Source organism: Helianthus annuus, chromosome 13, assembly GCF_002127325.2.
Source record: "Helianthus annuus cultivar XRQ/B chromosome 13, HanXRQr2.0-SUNRISE, whole genome shotgun sequence".
Lineage (NCBI taxonomy): Eukaryota > Viridiplantae > Streptophyta > Magnoliopsida > Asterales > Asteraceae > Helianthus > Helianthus annuus.
Window position 1 is genome coordinate 21,861,900 of NC_035445.2, and position 24,133 is coordinate 21,886,032.

Below are 24,133 nucleotides of genomic sequence, written 5' to 3' on the forward strand. Positions count from 1 at the left end.
CTTGACCCTGCGAGCCTCAGGGCGTTCACACATGAAGTTCTTGAATGTGCCACTGAATGTGCTTGGACGACAGTCCATGATGTTCTGGAATGTGTGCGTTCTGACCCGTTGCGCGAGAAAGATAGATCAAGGTTAAGCGCGAAAGTTGGGTCACGAGAGTAGGATCTAACATCCTAGGATAGGTCTGGGATAGCAGGTTATATCTCCTGCTTGTGCGGCTGCAAGTGCCGCAGCAACTTGTTCGTTAATGAGAGCCGTCAACTGGGCTTGAGTCATGTCAACACGTCCAGACATGATCGAACAGTAAAGGTAGCATAAGTAAGAATGGTTCACGAATAGTGCGATGACAGAAGAGTGTAAGCACGTATGTGTTCTCAAGCAATAACAAGTTGTGAGCAAAGTAATGTAAGCATACTACGAGCAAAGTTCTATGCAGTTCTAGCAAGCAGGTAACAAACATAAACCTTATTACCTAGGATGTCGAGTCTTGCACGTGGAGCGAAGCGTCGTTGTGGATCGTTGAGAGCACTGTTCTGGTTATAGTCTGGTTTTAATAAAAACGTTTTTCCCATATTAAAACCAAGTTCTCTATAACCAATGGCTCTGATACCAATCTGTCACACCCCCAAAATCCACCTGCGGAGTATCACCGCTTGGGAGCGTGACTGACCAGGATCAAGCCACCAATCATATTGAACATGCATTTAATATTAAATAAAGTAAGTGAAAACCATCCATTCAATACAAAAGGTGTCCAAACATTAAATCGTTTCAAAAGTGTTGCGGAAGCATAGTAAGTAAACCAGTATCAATAGTTTTAAGTATCACGATAGTAAAGCGGAAAAGCCACGATCCTCGTCCACAACGACCCGCTTCTCAAGTGCAAGCTCCAAGTACCTAGCGATCTGCAAGGCATGTAACAGAATGATCAACAAACTAGTTGAGCGAGTTCACATAAAGGAAATGCGTAATAGTAAGTTCATTATAATAGGTGGCTCTACTGGACCGTTTGTATATTTTACTGGTGGTGGTGTTCCACGTTTCCTGTGGTGGTGTTCCACGTTTCCTGTGGTGGTGTTCCACGTTTCCTGTGGTGGTGTTCCACGTTTTCCTGTGGTGGTGTTCCACGTTTTCCTGTGGTGGTGTTCCACGTTTTCCTGTGGTGGTGTTCCACGTTTTCCTCAACCACTAGACTACTCGTAACTATAGGTATCCTTTACAACCGAGGATAGTGATGTGGTAGTCTAGTCATAGTGTCAATAGAGTATCTAATCAACCATTCAATCCCATTCCCAACACCCCGGGAACCCCATGCCTTGGTAAGAGTGTGAACTCACCTTGGTTTTGCTCGGTATGCTAGGTTATGCACTCGCTAGTAATTAATCAAGTCCTATTGTATGCACGTATGACAAATCAGTTTACGTTTGCAATGATACGCAATATCATGTATCAATCATGTATCATATAACAGTTAACTCGTTCATGCTATTCACGTAATTCATACGAATATATATACAGGATTATGCATCTCACAAAACTCAGACAAGTCAGACAAGTATGGGGGGGGGGGGTCTCCCCTGTTCAAAACTCAGATAGCACATGAAATCGTACAATAACTCAGACTATCATGCTTCACACACAAGTTTGGTCCATTGATACAGTCTTTAAGTTCGGGCCCAACATATAACAATATACTCGGTCCAAATTGAAGTAATTATACTCGGACCAACTTCACAATTAAAGTCGGACCAATGTTATTAAACTCGGACATGTTTGATTTATGTAACTCGGCCCATTTACATTATATATATCCTCGGACCATTAAAGCACTATAAACTCGGACCATGTGATGCTCTTATACTCGGACCATTAAGGCCCAATAAACTCGGACCATGATAATGAAATTAAACTCGGACAAGTGAATTGCAATTAAACTCGGACAAGTGTATTGTAATTAAACTCGGACCTATCTAGCATAATTAAACTCGGACTTCAAGTCCCTCACTAAACTCGGTCCAAAAATACTATCAATAAACTCGGCCATGATCCATCTACTCAAACTCGGACCCAAGTGATCCAAATTAAACTCGGACCAAGTTAACTACATTAAATTCGGATAACATCAATTCTTTAAACTCAGACAATATCAAATCATGAATTCCAATACAGTGAACGATCAAATCAGTTACGTTCTCATACGATGCAAACCCTAACTCATGCATTTTCACACGAACTGATCAATTAACAATCATTCATTCATCACATCTAGCATCTTAAATCATCAAGAGAATCAATTATACGATTAACACATTATCACAATCAGAATAATCATGATCAATTCAAAGTAAGAACCATCAAATCAAAGCTAGGGTTTACAAGAGTTCTCAAGAATCAAGAATTTAAAACAATCAATCAATCAACAATTAATCACAACAATGATTAAACAATTACCTTGTGATGATCCTAAAGAGAGTAATCAAGAGTGATGATTTTCTTGTGCCAAATGATTTGGTGATGATTGCTAGAAGGATTAGAGATTACAAGTACGTGCTTTGGTTTTGGTGAAAGTGATTAGTGAATGATTAGGGAAATGAGATTAGGGTTAAGTATTTAGGATTTCACTAATTACCATCTACATCCCTAAGTATAATAATTTACAAATGCACACCATCTCATATTTGACAAGTTCACTGTTTCATAGTTTCACCACCAAGTTTACACATTTGACAAGTTTCACAAATAACAAACAACTATGCACAAACAAACAATCAAACATATATAATTTCATGGCAATCAATACATGATCGTGCAATAAATACGAAATAGAAATCTTGGAAATTTGAGTTGTCACAACGCGGACTCCTGGCATCACCCCAACGGTAGGTGACACCCTTCTGAGTCAGTGAAGTGAGGGGTTGCGCAATCTTGGAGAAATCCTTGATGAACCTTCTGTAGTAACCCACCAAGCCCAAGAATTGGCAGATTTCGATTGGTGTACGGCGTGCAGGCCAGTTTTTGATCGAGTCAACCTTGTATGGATCCACATGAATCCCATCCTCGTTTACCACATGGCCTAAGAAGTGGACCTCACGAAGCCAAAAGTCGCATTTAGAAAGCTTAGCGTACATCTGCTCTGCTCGAAGAAGTTCCAGGATAAGCCGGAGATGATGCTCATGTTCCTCCTGACTCTTAGAATAGATCAGGATGTCGTCGATGAAGACAATCACAAACTTATCCAGGTAAGGTTTGCACACTCGGTTCATAAGATCCATGAAGACCTCAGGTGCATTTGTCAGCCCGAAAGGCATAACCAGAAACTCGTAGTGTCTGTAACGAGTCCTTAAAGCTGTTTTGGAGACGTCATCATCTCGGACTCTCAGTTGGTGATATCCCGACCTCATGTCAATCTTTGAATAGTAGCTCGACCCTTGCAGCTGGTCGAATAGGTCATCGATACGCGGAAGGGGATAACGATTCTTCACGGTCACTTTTTTGAGCTCACGATAATCGATACACATACGGAAGGTACCATCCTTCTTCTTCACAAACAATACTGGAGCTCCCCAGGGCGAAGAGCTAGGACGAATGAAACCTTTGTCCAAGAGTTCTTGTAGTTGTGCAGACAGTTCCTCTAGTTCTGATGGGCTAATCGATAAGGTGCACAAGCTATGGGTGCTGCTCCAAGAGCTAGCTCGATTTGAAACTCCACTTGCCTATGAGGCGGAAGACCAGGTAATTCCTCAGGAAATACCTCTGGAAAGTCGCTTACAATAGAGATGTCTTCTATCTTCTTCTCTTTCGTTGAGGTGTCAGTAATGAGAGTCAATATGGCAGTGTGGCCCTTACGTAAACACTTTTGGGCCTGAAGGAAACATATGATGCCCACCACAGCACCACTATTGTCACCACAAATTACGAGAGGTTCTTCACCATAACGAGGGATGCGAACAATTTTCTCATTGCAAATGATCTCTGCTTGGTGTTGAGACAACCAATCCATCCCAATAACAATGTCGAAACTGCCCAGAACGATAGGAATGAGGTCGATAGTGAAGGTCTGATTGGCAAGAACGAGTTTACAAGCCTTAACTATGTGTGTGGCTTCAAGATTTTTACCATTCGCTAGTTGTACAATATGCTTGGTGTTCATAAGTGTTGGGGTATGCTTAAGCATCTGACTAACTTTTAAAGACACATAACTAGTATCGGCACCCGTATCAAATAAAACTAAAACAAAGAAGTCATCTAGTAGAAACTTACCCATCACAACGTTGGGATCGTTCCTCGCATCTCCCTGACCGATCACGAACGCACGAACCCTGGCACCATTGCCACCATTGCCACCATTGATACCCCCGTTGTTTCCATTTCCCTGGTTGTTGTTGTTGTTCTGATTCTGGTTCAGCTGGGGACAGTCTCTCTTGAAGTGGCCTTCAGCACCACAAGAAAAACATCCTTTGTTGTTACCCTGTTGTTGCTGTTGCTGCCGACGCTGATTCGGTGGGGTTTGCTGCTGTTGCTGTCGTCGCTGATATGCAGGATAGAGACTCCTGCAATCCTTGGCCGCATGGCCAGGTTTGTACACCTCTGACAGTTGCCCCTTGTGCATGGCCCGCTGTGGTGATAGCCACAACGATTGCACTTGGGGTGATTTCCCTTGTACCCACTTTGACTTTGATTCTGACTTCTTGTGGATTGTTGACCAGGACTCTTGAAGTCGTCAGTCTTTCGCTGCTGAGACTGAGACTGAACAGAAGTAGAACCTTTGCTCGAGTTTCCATCCCATTTTCGCTTGTTGTCACTAGGATCATCCGATATAGTTGTAGCACTAATACGTTTGGGCAGCCTGTTTTGCTCCACCGCCTGGTCAGTGAGACGATGAGCTAGACGTATAACTTGCTGAATGGTACCAAGGTTATATGAAGTCACGTGGCTCTGAATTTCTGGCACTAAGCCCTTGAGGTACAGCTCGATACGTTTGATGGGAGGGTCCACCATAGTAGGACACAAGATAGCCAGCTCATTTGATCTCTTCGTGTATGCTTCAATTTCAGACCCCGACATCTTCAAATTGAAGAACTCCACCTCTAACGTGTGGATGTCGTCACGATTGCAGTACTCCTCTTTGATCAGCTCCTTGAAGTCGTTCCATGGGGTGGCATTAGCAGCTGCCAACCCTAGCATTTGAACTTGCGCTTTCCACCAAGTCAATGCGATGCCTTCAAGTGTTCCAGTAGCAAATTTCACCCTTCGAGCTTCAGGGCATTCACACATTTCGAAGACCGATTCGAGCTTCTCGAACCAGTGAAGAAGGCCTACTGCTCCTTCTGTGCCGTTGAAGGTACTGGGTCGGCAATCCATGAATGTTTTGAACGTGCATACAGGGGGCTGAGCATGCTGACCTGTTGCGCGAGAGAGAAAGGACAAGGTTATACATGAGAGTTTGTTCGCGAGAGTGGGATCTAAACATCCTAAGATAGGTCAAAATGGCAGGTTATACCTCCTGCAGGGACTGCTGCGAGTGCCTCAGCAACTCGTTCATTGATAAGAGCTGTCAGCTGGGCTTGAGTCAAGTTAAAACATCCACTCATGATATTCACATCAAAGAAAAGCATAAGTGAGAGTAGTGTCGCGAAAGTGCATAAGTGTGGGAAGACAGAAGAGAGCAAGCACATGTGGGTTTAAAACAACAGTCGTTACATTGACTAAGCATGCTATAAACAATGCACTATGTAAACTAACAGGCAGTCAATATAAACACAAACCATATCACCTATAATGTTGAGTCTTGCACGTGGAGCGAAGCGTCGTTGTGGATCGTTGAGCACTGTACAGGTGGTAGTCTGGTTTTGTCAAAAGCTTTTTCCCTTTTTAAAAACAAGTTCACTATAACCAATAGCTCTGATACCAATCTGTCACACCCCCAAAATCCACACGTGGAGTATCACCGCAGGGAGTGTGAGATGACCAGGATCAAGCCACCAATCATATTGAACAATGAAATTAAATAATACAACCAACCACAATATAATTGGTGTCCAAAAGTAATCAAACACATTTAAGAAATCAGCGGAAGCATAGTAAAGTGTTAATAACCAAATGTGACAACCCTCATAATTACATGTATCCGTACGATTTATTAATGATAATTAAAGTGCTTGATGACTGTGCTGAATTACTTAACTGCTTTTTGATTACTGCGTCATACTTACATGTGCTTGTTAACATACTAGTCTTGTGCAGAAAAATTGACTAAATGGTCTGGTATGCTTTCCTAAGTATTGGGAATTTAAAAGTGTTACAAAAGATATATATAGGACGCTATATGGAATAACTTAGCACTTAAACGAAATAGTATTTAACCGAACAACCGGACATTACCCGGAACACTAAAATATTGCAAGAAGCATTGTTTTTTTTTTTTTTTTGGAGCTAGTTATGGTCCCCGAGCACTATAACACACTACATAAAGCATATAACATACTAAACTCTAGACTTACCACTTTAACCTTCCACCTATTACATTTTATCATCAAACTTTACAATTTACCCCCCCCCCCCCATATTAGAGGTGTACAAAAAAACTGGTTTTAGATTCGAAACCGGAAAAAAAACCGAAACTGATTTTTTTTTAACCGGTTTTTTTATAACCGGTTTTTTTTAACCGCCGGTTTTTATACCGGTTACTATTCTTGACTTCAAAAACCGGTTATTAACCGAACCGGTTATTAAAAAACCGGTTAAAACCGGTAAAAAACCAGTTTTTTTGGGAAAAACCGGTTAAAAACCGGTCCCAACCGGTTATACCGGTTATTGTTTTGGACCTCAAAAACCGGTTAGTAACCGGAACCGGTTATAAAAAAAACCGGTTTTTATTTTGGGTGAAAAACCGGTTTTCTTTTAAACCGGTTTTTTAATAACCGATTAACCGATTTGTACACCTCTACCCCATATATGTAATCGATCAAGAGCATGGCCCCACCATAAGATTTAGGTAATCTTTCCTAAATCTCTAGAAATCTTCCTTAGATCTTTCATTGGGATTATGTAGATCTTGTAGGTACTTCCTTGGACATATTAACCCTTGGGTAATAAGGGATTAGAGAGCATAAGTATCCAACACCTTCATCTTCCACATTCCATCACAACTCTCTCTCTCTCTTCTTCCCCTCCTTAAGTCTCGGCCGAACTACCCCCTATACACACCACCATTTTTGTTTCAAGTTCAAGCATTTCAAGTGTACTTCAAGGTGTTAGAAGGCGAATTAGGAGGCTCGGTATTCTCGGAACTTAAAGGACCCCACTCGTTTGCTATTAACCACTCAATCTTCATCTTGATCTTCCCTAGCTTTAAGCTAGTTGTAAGCTTCTTGTTAATCCTTATTTACTTCATGTTTTTAGTGGTTAATAGATATATTATGATGAAACATATGAACACTAAAAGACTTGAATCTTGAATCATGAAACATAAGCTTAAAGAAAATGAAACATGATGAAACATGATGTAATAATGTTAGTATGATGTTGTTTGGTATATGTTGATGCTTGCTTGTTGATTACTAGAAATATGTTGTTGATCATTATATGAAACTTGTTAACTTATGATTAAAAACATGATTTAACAAGTAGGAGGTGATTAGGGGTTTACATAAAATGATCACCTCCATATTTAGACATGAAATTGGTGATAAAATGATTTCTTGTAAAAATAATAAGCCAAGTGAACTAGTGATCTTGTAGATCTAAAACTTGTGAGTGATTTTCCTAAATAAACCAAGTTTAAAAGACGGTTTTCGAAAGATCATGATCCCTACACTATTTTGGAAATAAAGTAAGTATATGGGTACCAGTGACACATGAAAATGTTGTAAATAAATATTTTTGCAAAATATATTCACAAGTTGTGAACATCTAAAAATCCCGAGAATGAGATTTTAAATAAAGTAAACACACTTTGGAGAGTAACTAAACCCACTAAACGCCTTACCAAGTTACTACGCGTTTTTATGAAACATCAAGTTCATGTTGGTTTGTAAATGGAATAGTTTGCTCTTGGTAAATTGTTGTTGATTGTTGAATGATTTTTGGAAAAGAAAATGATATGCATATTAGCATGGACACCTCCATTTACAAAGGAAACTCTGGCGAAATTTTCTAAAAATTCCAACACTTAGAAATTATTTTTCTAACAAGTATTCGCAAATACGTTTTAACTTTGTTTTTCAAAATAAATTTCGCCATGAGTTTTGTTACAAAAATACAAGGTATCAGAGGTTGATTTTTACAAGTAAAATGGATAAATATATGTTTAGAATATATATTTTATACTTGAACACTTGTGTGGGTACTTGTTTATTTTGTGAGATAGTTATATTATTTGAGGGTAAAATTAAATAACTTAACAAAATACCTTGATATTAGAATTGTGTGGTACGTGATAGAAGTAATGAGTAGATAAACCGTACGTAGGATACGTGTTATGCATGCACGAGAAACTGATTGTTATCTGTACCTTATTAGGACGTGCTTAATTCCTGATTGTTAGAGTAACTAATCTAACCGAGCAAACTAAGGTGAGTTCACACACTTTCTAAGGCATGGGATTCCCGGTGGTTGGGAATGGGTTAAAGAATTAAAACGGAACCTACATATCCTCCTTGGGTAGGATATGTACCGCCATCCTCCATGGGTAGGATGCCAATATTAATCCTGCGTATTCTCCTTGGGTAGAATACGTACGTTCGTCCTCTTTGGGTAGGACAACAACCTTAAAACTTACTAGACAAAACTCTATCATTAAGTCCCTCATTTTATATCAACTTAATCGCCGAGGCCAATGGCGAGCGGCTCATTAGTTAATAGCGCTATTAGGTTTAACAAACCTCACACCGTGCCAGTCGGACGGGCATGTACTAATGGACTATGGCAAACTGTCAATGATGATAGACATTGACGTAGGGCACAACTTACTTTTGTTAGTAGTCGATATGGTAAGGGTCTAGTGGTTCACATGGGGAAGCCCCCACTGATTATGGATATGGTTTGGGTAATAAAGAAGGAACTGGTCAATCATATTTTCAACTATGGGGTAACCCCCACGGCAAGTAAGCTAGCAAAAGACAAACCATGTTTTCGGAAACAACTTAAAACTAAACAACCAACTGTGAACTCACTCAACTTGGTTGTTGACTCGTTGTTACATGCCTTACAGGTCGTTAGATGCTTACGGAGCTTACACGAGGAGGAGGTCGTTGTGGGATATGGACTGTTATGTCCCGTGCTTAATATTTGAACTTTATGAACTTGGTTAACTAGCTTTTGATCACCAATTATATTGTGTGGTTAGATTTTATCTATCTTAAATACATTGTTCAATATGATTGGTGGCTTGATCCGGGTCATGTCACGCCTCCAAGCGGTGATACTCCGCATGGTGGATTTTGGGGGGTGTGACACCAAAGCATAATTTAAAGTTCATAAAGTTCAACATGGCATACAACGGTCCATGTCCCACAACGACTCCTCCTGCTCATGCAACCTCCAGCTAAACCTCTAACGACCTGCAAGGCATGCAACAACGAGTCAACAACAAAGTTGAGCGAGTTCACAGTCGGTATTCTTTTTAAGGTGGTTCCAAAACCCTGTGTGTTTTCGTAAACTATAAGTTAACCAGTTCCCAAATCATATCCATAACCAGTGGGGGCTTCCCCATGTGAATCACCAGACCAGTTACCATATCGACCACTGAATAAAGTAAGTTGGTGCCCCGACGTCAATGTCTATCATCATTGACTAGTGCCTAGATCCATTAGTTCACGCCCGTCCTCTGCGGCACGGTGTGAGGCTTGTCAAACCTAAATAGCGCTTTCTAACTAATGACCCGCTCGCTATTGGCCCGGCGATTAAGTCGATATAAAATGAGGGACTTCATGATAGAGAATTTCGGTCTAGTATCCGTGTTGTCACCCTTCAGTAAAGAGGGTGTGTACGTGTTCTAAACCAGGAGATCACGCAGTTTCCAATTAAATCCTTATCACATGTTGTCACCCTTCAATTAAGAGGGTGTGTACGTGTTCCAAACCAGGAGATCACGCAGTTTCAGTTTAAATCCTTTACCCATTCCCAACCCCTTGGAATCCCATGCCTTGTGGAAAGTGTGAACTCACCTTGGTTTGCTCGGCAGATACACGAAAAGGTCACTTGAGCTATATGTGGTCAACCACATCCTAACATGGTTACCATACAAGTCAGGTCTAGGTTCAAGTAGTGCACGTATGTTTACATAGAACTAACACGTAATGATCATGGCATACACATTGCACATGCTAAACATATAAGTTAATCACATAAAACCCATGGTTGTGCGATCAGGATGTATTGGGCTGAAGTATGCAGGCCCAGTAACGTCTTGTGCGATTGGAGCAATTGAAACCCGAACAACTACCCCGGCCCAACATGTTGTGCGATCAGCACAACCTTGTGCGATCCATAACATGTTGTGCGATCCAGAGTGTGCCCGGCCCAACAATCAAAAAGCCCAAACATATAAACACGTCCCAACTAAAAACAAACTTTGGTCTTGTGCGGTCCGAACGGACTTGTGCGATCCAGTTAAGTTGTGCGACTAGGTTGGGCCATTCGGCCTAATACATAAAGTAAGTCTAACTACTGTGTGTGGCCCAAGGATTGTGCGACTAGGTTGGGCCATTCGGCCATTCGGCCTAATACACAAGTCTTGTGTGATCATGCAATGCTGTGTTGTACATTGTGTTCTAACTAGTTGTGCCTTAACTTGTGCGACTGTCTTGTGCGATCAGTCCCTTGTGCGATTCAAGAGCTTGTACGTTCAGCTCTTGTGCGATTAAGGAACTTGTGCGATCAGTTTTCATTATCCCGAAATTATGGCAATCAGTTACATGGTTTCCATTTATGCAATTTATCAATCAACAAAACTAACCGTTTCAAATCATGCATATCTCGATCAAATCAAGCAATCATCATTTAATTCATATAAACCCTAATTGACATCCAATCATGACAACAACCTATCATAACATTCAATCGGATTAAACACTAGGATTAACACGTACAACCTATCCATACGATTCATCCGTGTTCAACACATGACAGTCGATTTACATATATTCGGTTCTAGATCATCTTAACACCATACAATTATCAACCCTATCATGATCTAATCATACTACACATATGAGCCGATAAACGAACACTAAATCTCATTACAATCAATCACGAGCATCCCTAAACCATTATATAGAATCACATCGATCACAACATCATTTAACATACAACCAATAATAAGAACACTAACCGGTTAGAAGGTAGAACGAAAGGGTGATCCGAATCAAGAAAGTCTTCGATGGAGAGGGGATGTTTGTCGTCGAGTTTGAGAGGGAGAGTGAGAGAGATTTAGGGTTTGGTGTGTTTTGGGTGCTTTGCAAACAATGAGGAAACAAAACCCCATAAGGGTTATGTCTTGGTTTAAATAGGTGAGTGGCCAAACCCATCATGGGCTGCCCATTGGTTTCGAATTCAAGAGGAGTGGGCCGAGAGTTGTGTGAAACCAAAGCCCAATGGCTTGTGCAATCGAATTAATGTTGTGCGATTACATCATATACATACATTACACACATACACAAAACATGTGACATTCATTCATTAAAACCAACACATAAATTAGTCACATAGAGTTCATACACGTTACATTTAACACAAAAACAGGTTCTGAAATACGAGTTGTCACATATCTAAACCGATCGAACGGATGCATATGAATGCGTACATGTGGTCTTCCAGGAATATTGTATGTACATACAAGTGATGATTAATCTGTGTGGAAGTAAAAGCGATAAACAACATAGGACAATACCTGGTACATAAGTAAAATGATGACATCCACAGAGTGATAATGGCTGCAAGCACATCTGCAACTTACCACATGCCTCTTAAGCCATCTCATAACAGTACAAAACTGAGGATATTAATTTATCTCAAATTCTGTGGTGAGAGGGGGAGTTGCAGAGGTTGGGGGCAGGATGAGGTGGTGGTGGCGACGGGATGAGGTGGTGGTGGTGGCAAGATGTGGTGGTTAGAATTTTAGGGTTAAGAAATTGGGGAAGATGATGTCTAAATGTATTTTTTTATTTATTAAACATTTAAATAAAAGAGAAAAATGCCCGGATAGTCCTTGTGGTTTCGCATTTTTTCACCTATAGTCCCCAACTTTCTAAAATTACCTGAATAGTCCCCAACTTTTCATTTTTTGTTCCTGGATAGTCCCTAGGTCTAACTTCAGTTTGTTTTCTCTATTAAGTGGGTGTGAAATGACAAAAAATACCCTTTCCTTTAAAAAGCCAAACCACAGGGACTATCCGGGCATCTTCTTCATTTTTAGAGAAAAACCCCACCACCACACTTCATCTTCAACCTCCACCCCCCATCACCCTGCTCCACCCTCCACCATCACCGCCACAATCACTCTGCTCAAATCTGAGGTGTCCACCTACCATCACCCTCCTTCATCTTCTTCATTGAAGTAAACAGTCGTCGGTCGTCGCCAGAATCATGGGTAAAACAATAAAGGAAGTAAATGCATGCAGATAATTGGAAATAATGCAACATGGAGAGCATGGCTAATGTGGGTTCATGGCTGTTGACCGGTGTCAATTGGTTATCAGGTCAGTTCCAGATTATACCTTTTCTAATACATGTAACAAAGTAAATCCGAGTTCAAAAGCATCAATTAATTCCTCTGGCTCGATTTGAACTTAAAGGTCAAGCTGATCAGGACATCATGTAGTTTTAAAGCAACGTTCCCGTAAGGGTCGGTATCATGGCCATACAGAAATTGCACCAAGAATGAGATTTGAGAGTAGCAGTAAATATAGTAATATAGAGGAGAGCATAGCAATAAACAAACAAGAATTAGAAAACATACATGGCGTTGGTGGGTGCTAGTGAGCAACAATGAGAAAAGCTTCAGAATTTCAAGCAGAAAACTTACAAATTGGTGTTGGTTATAGGTTCTCAGGCACATTGACTCACTGCAAATACAACAGAACTCAAATAGAGCCAGTTATGAATAACTCAAAGATAATGTATACCACAAGTAGCACATTACCAGTAAAGTTAAAAGTATGGATAAGCGAGATGTGTCATACCTAGCTTGACTTTTCAGTTAGTCACGAACAATAATGATGCCTGAAAAAACTAGTTGGCAAGAAAAGCCCACGAAAATCAGCACCTGAAATCATGAGCAGATGGTGTTTCTACTGAAACGGGTAAGGCGTTTGAGGAGCATCTACAGGCTTAAAATCTGCATTGGTGAACTGCTATTTACAACTTCCTCTGCTATTCCTGTGAGAAGCTCTAAATCAATTATGCAGCCACCACCTTTCAAGTATTTTTACACCATTAGCAAATTGGAATCAGTCGCAACAAAAATGTTCCCTTTCCATCATCTTCTTGTTCAAATGCATATGGTTCCAAATTTCAACTTTTTAAATACACGTAGTGAAGTAAATCCAATTTCAAATTGAAGGATCGATTTAAACTTAGCATGTGATACTTTGTGTGGACACTTTAGATTTGAGTAGAGTGACTGTGGCGATGATGGTGGAGGGTGGAGGAGGGTGATGGTGGGTGGAGGTTGAAGATGAAGTGTGGTGGTGGGGGTTTTCTCTAAAAATGAAGAAGATGCCCGGATAGTCCCTGTGGTTTGGCCTTTTAAAGGAAAGGGTATTTTTGTCATTTCACACCCACTTAACAGAGAAAACAAACTGAAGTTAGACCCAGGGACTATCCGGGAACAAAAAATGAAAAGTTGGGGACTATTCAGGTAATTTTAGAAAGTTAGGGACTATAGGTGAAAAATGCGAAACCACAGGGACTATCCGAGCATTTTTCTCTAAATAAAAGTATGAATTGACCATAATAACCTTAAGTGAATAAATTTAACAAAAAAATTTAACTAGGTTAGTGCTAAAGGACGTACAATGTAACGGGTTTTGCAAATAAAGGATTGTGATTGTAATTATTAAAGTTAAATTCTATCCGTTGCAATCCGATACGAACATAAAGATAAAAAATATAATTTACCCTTTTACTAGATAGGAATTGTGTTACTCATGCCCTATTAGTACGATGCCTTCCTCTCTCATAAAACTGCGGTGTACTCAAATTAAAACAAGGTAGGTGGCACTTAGAAATGAGTTGCTCATAGTTGTTTGTATCCCCATCTCTATAATTTTAATAAATATCACATTTCTTTAAATTTATTTCAAGTTTTTGTTAAACGTATCACATCTTATTCTCTATCTTTATTCCTCATGAACATTTATTTTATTGTATTTTTTGGGTTTTCAAATGCTCACAAACATTTATAAGGATGATGAATACTGGATCTCTATATCGTCATGAGTTCTTTACTCACTTTTTTCATCTTTAATATATAATGGTTTTACAAGTTTTTATCCTCCATTACCTATAATACTTAAAAGGGAAAATTCCATTTCCTACCATATCTAGCTTAGTTTCTTCTCTACAAACGGCAGTTTTTAATTTTTAAATAAATAATGCAATTCACCTTTTTTCCCCTAAAACTTATCATATATGGTAGAGGTCATTTTTTTTCTTTAGAACCGACTCTTTACATATAACTAAAAACATTTAATTATAATTAATACGTCTGTAGGTCATTTTCTTATTTTAAATACGGGTTACATCTGTTTGTTCGGTGGTTATAATTAATGTCTGTAGGTCGTTTTCTTAGGGGAGGCGTCCGTGATGTCCATAGTTCACGCGTGGAAGTTTCAGTTTTTCCACCGACACCATACAATCTTAACGCGTGAAGGATTGTTTCCGTGAAAAAATTCACGCGTGATAAATGGATGGATGTGAGGGGGTGTGAGGGTTTATTGTTGGGTGTTGTGAGTGATAACCATTTTCACTAAAAAAGGTTGTGAGTGATGGAATAATGGTTGATAATATGACAGAACTTGATTGGATGTTGTGAGTGATGAGTGAGTGATAAGTGATCAGCACCCCCTCCCCCTTATTATAAATCCGGGTTGCATCTGTTTGTTCGGTTGTAAATTAGATGTCAAAAAACATATTTTTTCCATGTTATATTAAAGGTGAACCGATTACATAGTAGAAAGGTAATATTGCTACATCCTTCTATTGTCGTATTTAAAACATATTTCTTTCCAAAAGGATCACGACTCGTTTGTAAAAAGCGAGCACAAAATTTTGTTGAAGACTTCAAGCTTTATTTGTTTTTCTACATAAAGCAATAAAATTACTTTTGAATATAATAATAACACAGGAAACAAGGATGATTAATGTCACATGGGAGTAGTTGAGGGATGTTTGGTACATATATTAATATTTACATGGAAATATGTTTAAAGTCGGTACTCTTTGTTCAATCACAACTAGATACACCAGTATGAACGTGGAATAGCGGTCGGTTTGTCAGTGAGTTGTCTTAAATTATGTCCTTATAAATTAAATAACGATAATAATAAGCTACAAATTTAAACATGAAAAATATAATGCTTATAACATCTACAAGATTATAAAAAAAATACTGATGACTAAACTCACCTGGTGGAATCAATCTTGTGTGTGTGCGGAAACTAAGTCGGTTACGGTGTACTTGCTATAGCAAATAAAAGAGAAACTCAAAAAATACAGTAGCAATATGAACAAAATGTGTTGGATTCTTTGTTTTTAATTTGATTTTAGTTGGTTAACGACTGCGAGTGTCCTCCCGAAGGGGGAAGGGGTGATCGATACGCAAGCCACATCACTACTAGAAAAAGGACCTCTTTCCTGACACATTTCTGAGGAACAAAAATTCCCATACATTTCAACCAAAGTATTTTTCCGTCGAACATGCGCAAAAAATTTCCGACGGAAGAATTTTGTCACAAATGTGATGGGAAACTTTTCCTATAAGCATTTTACAGAAAACCTACTTCTTGTCAAATATTTTCAGTAATAGTGGTTTCCTATGCATTTTCGATGAAAATTACGTTGGAAAATGTCTAATTTTCTGATTCATCTTTCGCACAATTTTTTTTTTTTTTTTTTTTTTTTTTTTTTTTTTTTTTTTATTAAATGTTATTTCATTCCAATCATCAGAGCAAATTACATAAGGATAGCAGGTAGACGAGCAACAAACTGCGCCGCCATCCCTTTTTGAATAGAAAACCCTAATCTACTAAAAACAAAGCCTCGCCCCTGAGGGGTCGAAAAGTTGCTATGGACCACACGCTGAACTCTAGACAAGAACCGAACTGCCTCCGGTGCCAAGGAGCCGAACGTGTCAAACGCCAGGGGGACAAAGGCATGTTGATTATCCTCACAAGCTTTCGCGTGCTTTTCCACCTTCTTTGACTCTGCTTTCAGTACCGCTTGCCCCGCCACAAATCTATTTTCCCGGAACCCAGCTAGTGGGGATACACCTGTGAGATCGACACAAGCATGTTTCCCGCCCTCCCAACCAAAAACTAGCACGTCAGCTGGGCGTAGGGTGGATCTCCCCTCCGACGGGTCTGTAAGAAAATTAACCGGTGCCTCTTTCTTCGCCGAGATCCCTGCTCGTCTGAGAATATCCATTAACGCGTCTCGCACAAAGTCATGGCGATACCTAAACCCCGGCAACTCTCTACAGTGTAACGCATGCTCCCCGTATTTATCTAGGCATGCTTTACGGCAGATTGGGCAAGTTTCATCATTCGGGAACATGGGGATCATCAAACGGTACTTAAGGATTGACCGGTACTCCACCGCTGACATTCGTTGACCCAAACCTTCAATAGGAATAACAGTTAAGAAATCCTGAGCGTGAGGCCTCTGTAGGCATTCAATGACGGCTTTCTGGCGGGGTGACAAATGGAAATCTTCTCCCAAACTTTGTGCGATTCGACAACAAAGGGCATTCGCCAAAGTTTTCTGTGGCTTTTTGGGGGCGGTGTCCTTGTTAGAGAAACCGCCGAGATCAAAGTCAGGTAGAGATTCATGCAAGCGTTCCAAGGCGCTAGCATAATCCGGATCAATGTTAGCAACCCCACTGTTACGTAAGATGTGGTCCTGCAACTCCCAAGATTGAGACCTGGAAGCCACAAAGGCATAGGCAGCCACATCCCGGGCCGAGAGAAGGCCCAACCCACCAAGCCTCATTGGCAAGGTTACGATTCGCCACTGTAGATCACCAAAAAAAGGACCCCCACATACGACAATGTCTTCTATTGCCTCCCGAAGACCTTTATCAAAACATGACACAGCATCATCCACAAAGGGGGGCTGGCAAGTTCGCAAACCAAATAGCAACTTTGCAACCCCCATACAAGATCTAAGCAAGAGGAGTTCGCTTTGAGGATCCCGCAACAAGGGAAGGTGTCCCATAATGTCAACAGCACGCGTTGCCCTCTTAGACGCTAGACCACTAATAAAACTGGCATCACGGCTGACTGCCCCTCCTAGCAGTTTGACACCTTTCTCCGGCCTCCCAATCTCACTGGGGAAAAGCCCTGGCCGGACCTTCACCCCGTTGCATGTCGGCCAAAATACTTCAGTTTTTCTAATATTAAGTCGTAGCCCCAAGGCTGGACCCTCCGAACCGATGATGTCGAGAGCTTTAGCAACCTGAACAGCGTCCCCGATAATTGTCCCGTCATCCAAGTACCAAGCATGGAAGGGGAGTTTACAGATTTCCTGCACCTGAAGCACTAAGGGGTGTAAGGCTAGGGCAAAAAGCAAAGGTCCCAAGGGATCCCCTTGCTGCACACCCGTGAATGCCCCAATGCGGTCATTCCCCACGTATAGCCTAGCAGGCTGAGCATATAGGAATTGAACCCATGGGAATATGGAGGGGCAATGGCGATGGACCTCGCGAAGCAAAACTGAACGGTCAACTAAGTTGAAAGCGTTGGAAAAATCAACCGTAAGCATGGCCAGCGAACCATCCGAATGAAAAGAATTAAGAAACCTGTTAGCGCTGTGCAACACCGCCTCCGCCCCATTGGGGACCCCCACCCCAAATTGATAGTCCCCCAAGTACTTAACAGCTTCTTTCCCAACTTTCTTCATTGCTACTTTGGATACTAATCTTCTCCAAATTGCCCCCACAGCAATGGGGCGAATCCCATTATCAGGCTTCAACAAAGGGGTTAGGGGCGCCGAAGCAACAAAATCCGCGAGCACCTTAGGACATAACCCCCCTAGCCAAAGGTTTACCACTTCAGTGATGGCAGTAAGCAGTCCCGAGGCCGTGGCCGACCCCTCGCCGCTAAGAGCGTCCAACAGGTGTTGGGCCCGCAGGCCATCTCGCCCACAAGATGTCCCTTTTGGGAAAGATTTCACACACCTGTGCACGCAGTCTTCATCCACGAATAACGCAGGTTGTGAAAGAGGAGTTGAAGGGAGGTTCGGGGGCGGTGCGAAGGGATGTTTGTCGATAAGGGCTTGCATGGTAGATTCCCCCCGGGGAGCAACCCCACTGGAACACAACACTTTAACTGCAGCTGTGAAGTGACCATCACTCACTTTCCTGAGACATTGCTTGATGTTAGGGCTAACCTCCTCAGCTATCTCCCGTTGTGCCTCCCCCCCACGCACGACCCCTTCTCCAGTATCGGAAAGGAGGGAATTGACCAAAACCTCAAAACCAGAGCCTTCCTTCCACATAGCTAACGCCCGCAAAATACTATCACATTGCAAGGATTTTCGATTACCCGACCTTCGCTCTTGCCTGGAAGACGGCTTAACCACCTTAAGGGTACAACGGGGTAAGAGCAAGAGTTTGACCCAACTTTCGACAGTCCCAGGGGAAGCTACTACTTTATGGATGGCACCTGTCAAAGCTTGTGCAAATGCCAAACGACAGCTTGGGGGGATGCTCTTAACAGTTCGAACCGGAAGGGAGAAAACACGTTCAAGGAGATCGACATCTCCCATCACTCCCTGCGGGGTCCTAAGCTCAACAACCATCACAGGGTCTTGGGGCCTTGGGATCCCCACGACAAAATCCTCATCAGACCCAGATTTTCTAGAGAACGTGAAAACACCATCAGGATGATGACACCCCCTACTAAGTGCGTGTGTCTTCATGCACCTCCCACACAACCAATATCCCAAAACTCGCAGGGTTTCCCCAACATTCGAAAACAATTCTAAATCCTTAGAAAGCGCACCTTGAAGGGATTCTTTACGATCATCTTTAAAATGGAATTGCTGAAAATGCGCGATCAATCTATTATACCCAGAAGACCCAGGCTTGCCGTCTTTACACTCGTGGAAGTTCCTGAAGGGGCATAGCCACACTCCATTGGACGAGGTGGAGCCAACATCCCCTTCAGAGGCACTGGATACCATGTTCCTACCCTTGGCAGAGCCCATTGGAAACAATCAAAACCAAGACGTGATAACGAGTCCTCCTTCTCGAGGTGAGGAGGAGGCCAGGTATCAACCCACCAAGAAACGAAGGAGAGGAAAGCAACCTACAGTTGCTCACCCTCCCAGACACCTCACCAAGAAAGAGCTACGTCATGAGTGCGCGACTCGCACAATTGAAACCGTCTTAGAGTTCGGTATTTACACCATCTCGCTCTTCATGCTACCACCCACATTTCCTTCTTTGTCTCCTACAGACTTTGGCTCTACCACACCGCTTGTGATATGATACCGATAATCTATCTCTGTACACCATACTTCCTCCTCACCATAACAATAATCAAGTTTATTTAATATTCTACTAAAGTAATATACACTTTTATTCTAGCAACAGTGTAGATGAGCATTTGGTATCGGGTACTGATATTGATTTTACCGTACCGAATTATCTTCGGTATCGAATTAGTACCAACATTTTGGCGTTTTCGGTACCGGTATTTTCGTTACCGGTACCGGAATTTTACCGAATTTTGCCTTCAAATATTGATACCGTTCTAGTACCTATATTCGGCGAATTTCGATACCGATACTTAGCTCATCCCTAAGCAACATAACCTACTGTTCCGTCCTTATGATTTTATTATAAATGTTAATGTTAATGTGAATCTTCTTTAACGTAAAGTGATCAGTGATGAAAATGGAAAATATGGGAAACTTGGTTACTCTCTTTAGTGACTCTTTTTTTCTTTCAGTTTTATCTTTAAATCGAAGGCAAATGTGAACAAATATTTTTACTAAATAATAGCTAGGTATTGTTTTTTTTCTTTTAGATTTTTAAGTCTCTAAAGTATAAGCACGAAATTGTAATCAGAGTTTAAAGTATTATAAAATTAGGATTTAGGGTTTAGGGTTAAGAGATCTTAGTTAGGGTTCGACGAGCCGGTTCCAACGCCGCTGGAATGAGTCCAATCGGAGTTCGTTTGAGACGGTTCCCCGCTGTTCCCCACTTTTTTAGTGTTCCCCAATGAACCTTCCCCTATATATATAGCGGCGTTGGAACCGGCTCATCGAACCCTAACTAAGATCTCTTAACCCTAAACCCTAAATCCTAACTCTTCAACTCTAAACCCTAAAGCTAAAAAATAAGGCTAAAACCTAAGCTAAAACGTAAAATCTAAACTATAAACCCTAAAAGCTAAACCCTAAAGGCTAAACCTAAAGCTAAACCCTAAACCTAAAACTAAACCTTAAACCCTAAAGGCTAAACCTAAAGCTAAACCCTAAAGCTAAACCCTAAAGCTAAACCTTAAACCCTAAAGCTAACCCTAAAGCTAACCCCTAATGCTAAACCCTAAAAGCCAAACCCTAATATATTTAGGGTTTAGGGGTTATGATTTAGGGTTTAGGGTTAAAAGATCCTAGTTAGGGTTCGACGAGACGGTTCCAACGCCGCTGGAATGAGTCCAATCGGAGTTCGTTTGAGTCGGTTTCCCGCTCTTCCCCAATGAACCTCACACACACACACACACTATATATATATATATATAGACATATAGGGTCAGGATTTAGAGAGAACGACTAAAAGTGTGAGAACGGTGAGAACGATTATGGACCGTCAGATCAAAACAATCTATGGACTACATGACGCGGTGGCATTTTTGTAAATAACATCAATTTTATTAGTATGGCGCGCTTCCATAAGGGCAAAAAGGTAAATGTTCATATACAAAACACATCAAAGCCTAACCGAAACATATATACTTCCTAGAGAAACCTCCCCAAGACCAACGTAAACACGAAAACCCTAGAAAACGCGAAACAACAAAAACTATGGGGTCGAAAGATCAAACCAGATCCAGAGGAAAAAAAACATAGTGAGTTAACTTAGATTTACATTGTGCTAGTTTATGCTGCTTTTGGCGTTCTAATTTTAACAAAAATTTGCAGTTTCTACAAGGGGGGAAGGGGAAGGGTCATCTGCTCCAAAACGCCAAAAAACGAACGAGCAACGAAAGAAGACAACAAGAGGACATGGTACAAAAATGTTATTTTTCGTGATGTAAAAAATACACTTTCATACTTTGTTTTCAAAACACCAAAATATGTACCGTTTGTTTCACAATGTATGAGAACGAAATTTTACATATCACTCATGTGTTACTAAAGGCCACAATACATGAATCCTACCATAGCTTTGTTACTAAACGCTAAAAAATGTATAGTTTCTGTTATAAACTCCATTTAACTGTTATTGAGTTATTCAACATCTATAATCTCTTATTGATTTATAAAACGCCATAAATATATCATAGTTATGTTAAATTATACTATTAAAACGCCATAAAATAAAATGCCATGAAATCATTTTTTATAGGCGAAGAGAGGTTAAGATTGAGAATAAATGTCCATACTGGAAAAGGCCCAAAACGCCAATAAGAGGAATGCATTAAGTCAGAATGCGGAGGTTGAGGAAGAACCATGTCATGAGTTCAGTGGGGATGATGTTGAGAATGAAGATAAAGATGATGTTCACAAGGGCGATGAGCATGCTGATAACAATGATGATGAGTTTGATGATGATGATGGTTTTGATCATGATGATCATTATAACTATGAGGTGCAAAACGCCATGCCCTTCAATGATGATGAAGAGGCTTCACTTCAAAGGATGGCGAATGAGGATAGAGAAAGCCGGGAAACGATGTTTGAAGTTTCTGCATCAGGAAACCATGCTCTTGTCAGAGGAGTAACACAGTATGACAACATTTTTCCTGATGAAGAAGAACAAAACAAAGAACCTGAAGAGGTATGTTGTTCAAATAATAAATTAAAAACAAAAACAAAAAACACCATGACAAACAAAATGCTATTATTTAATATAACAGGAAATCGCTGATAAATTGGATGGAGCATACAAAGAATTACAAGATTGTTACAATAAAATGAGCGCATTGTTAAAACAGTCAAAGACTGAATACCCAAACAGCCTCCTGGTACACATTAAATACTCACAATGTATGACACTGTTGGAGAACATCTCAAAATTTGTTGATGAAAACGCCAAAGAAATGCCAGCTGAAACAGAAGAAGATACACAAGAAACTGAGGTTGAAAATGAGGTGGTACTAGGAGATGAAAATGAAGAAGAAGGGGAAAAGGAGATGGCTGAAAAAGAAAACGCCATTGAAGAGCAAACAGTTCATGAAAACGCCAAAGAATTTGAAAATGAAGAACAAGGAGAAGAAGGATGTGAAAATGAAGAAGAAAGGGAGAAAGAGATGGCTGGAATTGAAAACGCCATTGAAGTGGAAACAGTTGATGAAAACGCCATGGAAGTGGAAATAGTTCATAAAAACGCCATTGAAGTTGAAAATGAAGGAAAAGGAGAAGAAGAAGAAGGAGAAGGAGAAGGAAAAGGAAAAGGGGAAGGAGAAGAAGAAGAGGAAGGGGAGTGGGAAGGGAATGGTGAAAGGGATGGAGAAAGAGAAGGAAAAGGAGAAAGAGAAAGGGAAGGAGAAGGGGATACAAGGGATGTGGCAATAGAACAAAACGCCGAATTGTCGACTGCGACAACAACCCCCATATATGATGATGAGGATATTATATCATCAGATGAAGAGGTAAACGAAAACGATATTGAGAGGTGGAGTTGTGATTTCAAGACACTTGAATATCACATTTCAAGATACAATGGGGAAATATAATTAAAAGGAATATTGCTGAGATTTTGGAGCTGTCAGGACAAGATCTAAAACAAATGATTGATATTAAAGAAGGTCTTGATAATTCAAAGATGGTGGATGAAGTGATTAAAGCAATAAAAAAACATCTGCAACCTGCTGAAGAGACCCCAAAAATGCCTGTATTTGATAAAACACCAAACATCGCCACAACAGAAACACAAGACAGTCAGGCATTCAACACTGAAAAAGAAAAAACTGAAGGGGAGATGGTGAAGAAAAGTATTGACCAACAAGGGGCAGTTTTTGATAAAACGCCATATGAACAGCCACCAACTACATCTGGGAAAAACCTCTTGAAAAGTTTTGAAGAGGAAGAGACACCCAATAAACCCCAGGATGAAAACGCCATCAACACATCACCACCAAAAACGCCAAACATGTCAGATGTGCAGGAGAAAGGTGATGAGGACAACACTCCAAACATCACAAAGTTGATGCAAGAAAATACAATTTTAAACCTTGAAGAGCTGCCTGGGGACGAAAATGTCACACCCTGGCTTTGCGGAAGCGTGGTTAATTTGGTGTGACTTCTTAATACCATAGCTTAACCATAACAAAGCTATATGAATAAAAACCATGCAAGATCATCCATTCAATTAAGTTTTAAAACCAAATACAACAACATTGTATCAACGGAATCACACCCTAACGACATAAACATTATTCAACAAACACAAACTCAGTTTAAGGACCGTGACTTGTCCAGGAAAGAGTCACATTCCCTAAACCCGGATGACCCCGTACTAGTGCAGCGGGAAAACGTGAAATACGGTGCCAGATCCTTTAATTCCCTGAAATACATGTAAGTTGAAAAATCAACAATAATGTTGAGCGAGTTCATGTGTAGTGAGTAAGTAAAACCTTTGTAAAATGTTTGTATGTATGAAAATTCCTGGTATGTAGCAATAAGGAAAAAGAGATCAATTAATGTGTAGCTAATACATTAATAGGTGAAATGGCCTAGGAAGCAC